Genomic DNA, 7652 nt, shown 5'->3' on the forward strand with positions numbered 1-7652 from the left:
TGTGGCCTTGCAGTTCCATTTCTTGACTGCCCCTGCAACACAGAAAGAAACATATTTAGTCATATTATATAAAACACTCAAAGTAATGGATATGGCGCATCTATGGCCTCAGTTACACCTGGCACCTAAATGTGACTTCTGTCATCTGATCACTCCAAGCTGAATTAGGTTCAGATCTACCAGGATGGGCCTTTGACAGTCTGGACGCAGTCAGGCCACTGAATATGCATCAGCAATGTAAAGAGATGGGGTGAATGAGTGGGGAAAAGTACATTCTACACAAATTACCTTCATAATATCAAAGAACAAATGTGTGTGTCTGAGGGGAAATTAACTTTCATACAGCCAAAAGGGGTGAGAATTTACACCAATTTCAGTGGACAATTTGCACTAATGTAAATAAACATGAATTATGGAACATATTCCCTTTTGCTTATGTGATGAACCACTAAGGTGACATAAATATTTACCATCTAAACCATGTGTGACCTCTCACCTCTCTGGCTGTAGAAGTGTTCTTCCTAACCAGTCCCTCAACAGCTCTCTGACTGAGCTCCAACCTCACTGGGTCTTCAGAGGAGAGGAAGGCTGAGGGATGGAAGGATGAATGGATCAGTCAGTCAATAAAGTGTAGAGCTGCTGTCTATGCTGTCAGACAAAATCCCTATTTTATTAGTTCATAAAAGTAAATAAGGCTTTATGACTGCTGAATACCAACTATCAATCACTTAGATCATGTATTTCCAGGTAGAGATACATCTGTGGGACGTCCCTAGCCTGTTGAAGTTGACAGTTAAAATGGTTAAGGTTAGGGTTTAGGGTAGGGATGTCCCAAGGATCCCGGATAGCATTGACCATTGTGCCTTCTTCTGTCTCTTTTACATAGCAGGTGATGAGTTCTGACTTCTGAACATGAAAATATTAAATATCCTTATTTATGTGAAATTGAATTTTTCTCGTGGTTTTTAAGGGTAGGTAACAACACATCCGCAACGCTGATCCTCAACACAGGGGCCCCAAACTATCATGGTCCAAGCACACCAAGACAGTCGTGAAGAGGGCACGACAAAACCTATTCCCCCTCAGGAGACTGAAAAGATTTGGCATGGGTCCTCAGATCCTCAAAAGGTTCTACAGCTGCACCATCAAGAGCATCCTGACTGGTTGCATCACTGCCTGGTACGGCAACTGCTCAGCCTCCGACCGCAAGGCACTACAGAGGGTAGTGCGTACAGCGCAGTACATCACTGGGGCCAAGCTTTCTGCCATCCAGGACCTCTATCCCAGGCGGTGTCAGAGGAAGCTCCCCCCTCCACTGTCTGTTATTATCTATGCATAGCCACTTTAATAACTCTACCTACATTTACATATTACCTCAATTACCTCGACCAAATGGTGCCCCCGCACATTGACTCTGTACCAGTATCCCCTGTATATAGTCTCCACATTGACTCTATACCGGTACCCCCTGTATATAGTCTCCACATTGACTCTGTACCGGTACCCCCTGTATATAGTCTCCACATTGACTCTGTACCGGTACCCCCTGTATATAGTCAAGCTTGGAAATAAGCATTTCACTCTAAGATACATTTTTATTTTATTTGATAGACTCATAGTACAGAATGAATGACTGACTGCCCAGTTCAACATCAGTTCACCGTCTCACCTCATACTGTATTGGAGCAGCAGCAGCTGACTGCCCGGATCAACATCAGTTCACCGTCTCACCTCATACTGTATTGGGCAGCAGCAGCTGACTGCCCGGTTCAACGTCAGTTCAACGTCTCACCTCATACTGTATTGGAGCAGCAGCAGCTGACTGCCCGGTTCAACATCAGTTCACCGTCTCACCTCATACTGTATTGGGCAGCAGCAGCTGACTGCCCGGTTCAACGTCAGTTCACCGTCTCACCTCATACTGTATTGGGCAGCAGCAGCTGACTGCCCGGTTCAACGTCAGTTCACCGTCTCACCTCATACTGTACTGGAGCAGCAGCAGCTGACTTGATCGTTGATGCTAATCATCATGTTTTGAATCTGAGAGTAAATAGAGCCGACTACAACTCTAAAAATGAAGGGTTCAACTGGAGTTGTTCTCAGATCCCCTAAGAACCGTAGGGTTCTTGGTCAATGAAAAACAGCCCCAAAAGGTTCTTCAAAGAACTTGTTACAAGGTGGGTTCATCGAGGAACCTCCGTTGTTGCTGGACTTCTTCCGGGAACTTCGCAATTACAACTGAAAACGATGGTGGCAAGTTTGGATGCGACAACAAGTTTAAAAAGGTTAAGTTGGGTTGATGTTTGGCTCTGAATATGTCTAGAAATAATTTATATATAATAATATTACATACTAATAATGAATAACGAAGACAATGATGGTTTTCTGTGAACATCTTCCATAACGTTTCTATAGTTAATTACCGTAAATTTTAGAAAGCCGGGTTTGACCGTCGGCGTTGTATGAGCTACAGTACAGTACCGTTATCTAGCTAGCTAACGTTATGTCCTAACTAGGCACAACTAGGTTTGGATTATTTCCCTCAACTATAATCTTTCACATATATTGTATATCGTTTCCATAAAGCCAACATGGCTTTACACTCATTAACGTAAGTTTCCAATCTAGAGCAGTTCTCACTTTTGTGATAATGAACTAGCTAACGTTAACTAACTAACTAAGGACGGTGACCTGTCCAGACGAGATGTTACAACGAACTGAATCGTCAATGGAGGTCTTCCTCTTTATATAGCCTGCTACAGCATGCAATACTATTAACTCACAAGGGGCATAACGTTACATGTACAATACTATCCCATTTTGGAAACGTTACATGGACAATACTATCCCATTTTGGAAACGTTACATGTCCGCCCCCTTGTGGAGGGAAATTAATATCTTAGATGGAAGCTGTAGATGGGATTCAAATGCATAATGGTATTAATACAGTGTCTAGACTACCTCTTTTGTATAAATGCCCTTCAGAATTCAAACACAGTATTGCCACGCAGCAAAATGTTGCGTATAATCTTTCAAGTCAGCCTGATAAAATATTAAACAATTTGTGTACAAAGATATATTGAAATGTGATATTAGGCCTGTATGGCAGTACTGTTACTGTATGGCAGTACTATATTGGCTAGTGCTTTCTCCAATATGTTCTTCTATTTTACATTACATTGTATGTCAATGCCATTTATCTTTCAATATTTTTTTAATATATATAAATGTATATATTGATACTTGTAAGACTATTCTTTGACACATTTTCTCTTCCTTTGAAATTCTTATAGGACAGAACATGGACACAATGCAATTGGGATCAAGAAGAAGGTACAGATATGTTGTAGGACAGCTGCATTTGAAGTGTACATTTAACCTACATAGCAGTCAATACAAACTGACATCTATTAGCATACAAATGTGTGCAAATGATCTTTTCAGATCTTCTCAGAAATGAATCAAGTCCATGGAATGGATATAGACAAAAAGATAATTCAAGGACCATCAGAGGTCGAGAGGCAAGGCAGGGGTGAGGACATCATCCTGCTATTTTGACAGTCCCTGAAGGACAATACAGAAGAGGGATTTGCTCTTATTCCTTCCCTTTCTCTAATGTATTTTGTAATAAAATTAGCAACTGTAGTAATATCGTTTCTTTACTTTACTAGGACTGGAGACCACAGCAGCGATTCTGCTCTTGCCCTACCTCTTCAATGAGGACCCGAGTGGCCTTTATGTACATGACAAGGTATGCCTATGCACCAATCATCTGTTTCTTCATTAACATAGGTGTGCATGCTTATATAAAACTACAGCTGAACATTTGTTATGTTCTTTGTTAATTGTATGTGTATTAATATTTTCTTACTTTTGTTGACACAGATTTCACCGCTCTTCACTCCTTTACTGCACATCGGTGGAAATCCATTTCACCATGAGAGTGAAATCCCGCTGGCCTTTGATGGAGAGAACATCCACGCCCTCGAGGACGTCCCCATGGGACTTGAGGCTCTGCTAGGGCTGTATTTTTTTAATTTTCCCTTAAATGTCAGATAAACACTTATGTTGTTATTAAGTTACTGTGTTCTGGGGATAAGAGAAGTTGGGGTGAAGTTACCAGGGCCGGTCATAAAGATGGCAAACTTCCTAACATAACTAAGTGGATACGATATACACACTAAAGCTGAAAAATCTGTATTTAGCACCAAGTCTACAATATTGTTAGTTTACCTATGATTCATTTTTAATGTATGTTGTTTTTATTGTACATCATTATGTGTATATATTATATGTCTTGAAAAGCACTATACAAAGTAAATGTATTATTTATTATGGTCTGACATGTCTGCAGAAATGTTGCAATATTGTAATGTGTTCTGTTTGGTAAATTGTTCTGTAAATATTTATTCACATTTGTGGTGCCACTAAATAAATAATGAATTATTTAAATCAATATTGTTATTAATATTATTAAAATATGTTTTTATAATGCAGGGAGGGTGGACAGGGAGTTAAAAAAAGGAACCCCAAAAGGTTCTTTGAGGAACCATGATAAGGGGTTCTTCAATGAACTTATAGGGGTTCCCACAAAAGGTTCTTCAAATAACTTTTAGGGGTTCCCCCAGTTTCAATTTGAAAACCCCCAAAGGATACTCCAGGAACCTTTAGTTTTTAGAGTGTATATTGATAAAACTCACCTTGTCCGAGAGACATTTACATAGTTATACACAGCCCCTTTAGGGATGACTATTTTAGGGCAAAATAGCAGCCACAACAGACAGACCTGATATTGCCCATAATTCAGTCCTCACGTGCTGAGTGGGTACGACCAAAGTTATTCTGTTTAGCTGCACTTTGTAGTACATTTTTACACTATAATAAATGTTTCTGATGCCACATCGCCCATTTTTAAAGGGAGTCGTTGGTTTTTAGAGGCAGTCGCTATTTAGCTTTTTGTCTGAAAGTATTTTCTCAACTGCGATACCAACTCCAGTCAACAGATGGCGATGTGCGTCTTTCAGGTGATTCTGCCACTGTGACGTATAATCTAGTGGACGGGACGCTTCTTCAACATCAACAGCTAATCAGCCACATTGTTTCACTCTAACTTGCTAGGTTTAATTAATCAATCTAGCAACTCCTCTCATACTGGGAATAATTACAGGTGCACCTTACTAGCTTATACTATATCATACATGGTCTTAACTAGTAAACACAGATTCCAGTTTTCATCCAGTTCACATAGATAGCCGTTAGCTGGCTCAGCCCTCTTCACACCTCCAAGGTGCCCCCTCACCCCTCACACAGGAATACACACTCAGAGCCTATGAGGCTTTTATAAAAACTCCACTTGTTTCGCTCATCTCATTCTTTTTTTAAAACTACGTTCAAGATGTGGTATCCACTCGGCTCACTGCCTCTCAGATCAAAGGTGGGTCCATCTGCTCCGTTCCCGAAGTGTGGTTTCCCTGAGATCCCAAGTGCACAATTTACCCAGATCGTCAGAAGCGGTCACCAAGTGAAGATTCACATCCCCATCACCAAATGTGGTTGTTTACTTCTTTAATATCAAATGAGACAAACTTATCACAAAAGTCAGAGTTATTCTTAAACTAAATCTTTATTCACTTAAGGGAGCAGGTCAATACAACACACACATATAAAGTGAATCAATTGAGTGCTCTACGATAATGACGGCTGGTTGACGAATCACCCCCAGAAGATTCATTGAGAGCCATGAGACAAAAGTACAAAGGTATTTTATAGCCAAGATACACCCCTTTCAACCTACATGACAAACAACAGATGTATAGAACGGGTCACAAGGTTAAGATTTGTATGAAAGATACTTATAATTCACAGCAGACAGTATCTGCTGTAAAAACAGTACTCTGTGTAGAGACCAGGGTCTGGCCCTGGGGTCATCTCTCCCTGGTACCATATAGAACAGAAACATTAACTCATGCTCTGGAATGCGGTCTCTTTAGGTTTTAATCACCCAAAAGACATTGTAAATCTCCTGTCAAGGTTTTCTCCCAGAGGCCCATCCTCAGTAGAACACACAGACACTATAGTTCTAAGAACCCTCTATTCTGTTGCATAAAACAACCATTTGATCCAATAAAAGTATTATAACATAATGTTGCAGTTTTGCTCTCAGTGTCCACTGAAAGTTGACTAGTAACAATAACTGGGACATAAAAGACACCCACCATGAGACCCACTAAATCTGCCCAAGAGGCAAACAAAAGAAAAACCCACACCAAACTTAAAGACAGGAAGTAAACCAAAAAGGTGGAGCAACTAAAAGGTGTTGACTCTCCACATCTATCAAGACAAATGGAGCACTGGGCCAGACACTCTTAAATAGAACCTGGACCAGCTCAGGTGAAACACCTTCCCACTAACGAGATGGACAAGCCAGCACAGGTGTAACACATACTGACTAACGAGGGGACACCAATCAGTGCGTCCTACGTGCTAACGAGCTATACGTGCTAAAGTCCAACCTCAAAACATAAATGGAAAAACCAAAGTCTGTAACACCTTCCCCTTAGGACAACAAATATATTTTATATTTATGACTCAATTTATTAGGATTGTTAATAAAATTGATTATAGACCGATTTATTATACTGCGTCCATGTGTATAAGCTGCAAGTACGTTGAAATGAAATAGTTTTCTTTTACACTTTCAACTAGAACCAAACTTATATTGTATGTCGGTCATAGTCTTATTTTCAACGACATTTTGCTAGGTGGGATATCCCCAATGTCACAGTTTAAACGTGTCCAAATCAATAGTCCAAAGGCAGAAACAGTTTGTGATAAATTGAAAACCTAAATGTAAAATGTACTATATACACAAACATCTGCCACAATAATCATATTACTTGTACTTATATTTTTTAAAACAAGCTCCTTATAAACTGCACAAGCACCAGAAACGCTGTTGTTTTGACAAGTAGCAATAAATCACTGGTATCGATTAGGGGGGAAATCAGGTTATAGGTGCTGTTGAAACTAACACAACTAAAAAAACACATGTAAATGGGAGATATATTTTACCTCACTGGTTAGAGGACAACCTGCAGAATGCAGTCAGCTACATTTTGGAGTGATGCATTTAAATTTAGGGGTCGCTAAACAAAGGAACGCAAAACTTACTTGTCATAACTCATCGATATCATGCTAAAATAATTTGTGTGACAGAAGATGATGATTCATCAATATCATGTTGAAATCAATTGTGTGAGAGGGAGATGAGGTTGCACGTCCTGTTAAAACTAACAGCTCAAAAACTACACAGAATCTGGGAGTAATGTGTACATCACTGGTTAGAGGACAATTTGTAGAGAACAACTAGCTACATTTTGAAGTGTTGCATTTTGATCAAAGTGGGTCACCAACATGGTAAGTGTAACAACTCTTTTTTTGTTAGTCACTTTTTGTTAAATCTGAATGAATAATGAATAATACTCTTTCAATTCAGAGCCTGGATTTTCCCCCTGAGGCTAATATCCATATCATGTTGAAATCAATAGAACAGGGGACAAACGTTTAGGGTTCTACATTGTGACATCATTAAAATACTCCTACTACAATGTTACAACATTCTACATTGTGACATCATTAAAATACTCCTACTA

This window comes from Salvelinus namaycush, unplaced genomic scaffold (genome assembly GCF_016432855.1).
Source record: "Salvelinus namaycush isolate Seneca unplaced genomic scaffold, SaNama_1.0 Scaffold48, whole genome shotgun sequence".
In the NCBI taxonomy this organism is placed as follows: Eukaryota; Metazoa; Chordata; class Actinopteri; order Salmoniformes; family Salmonidae; genus Salvelinus; species Salvelinus namaycush.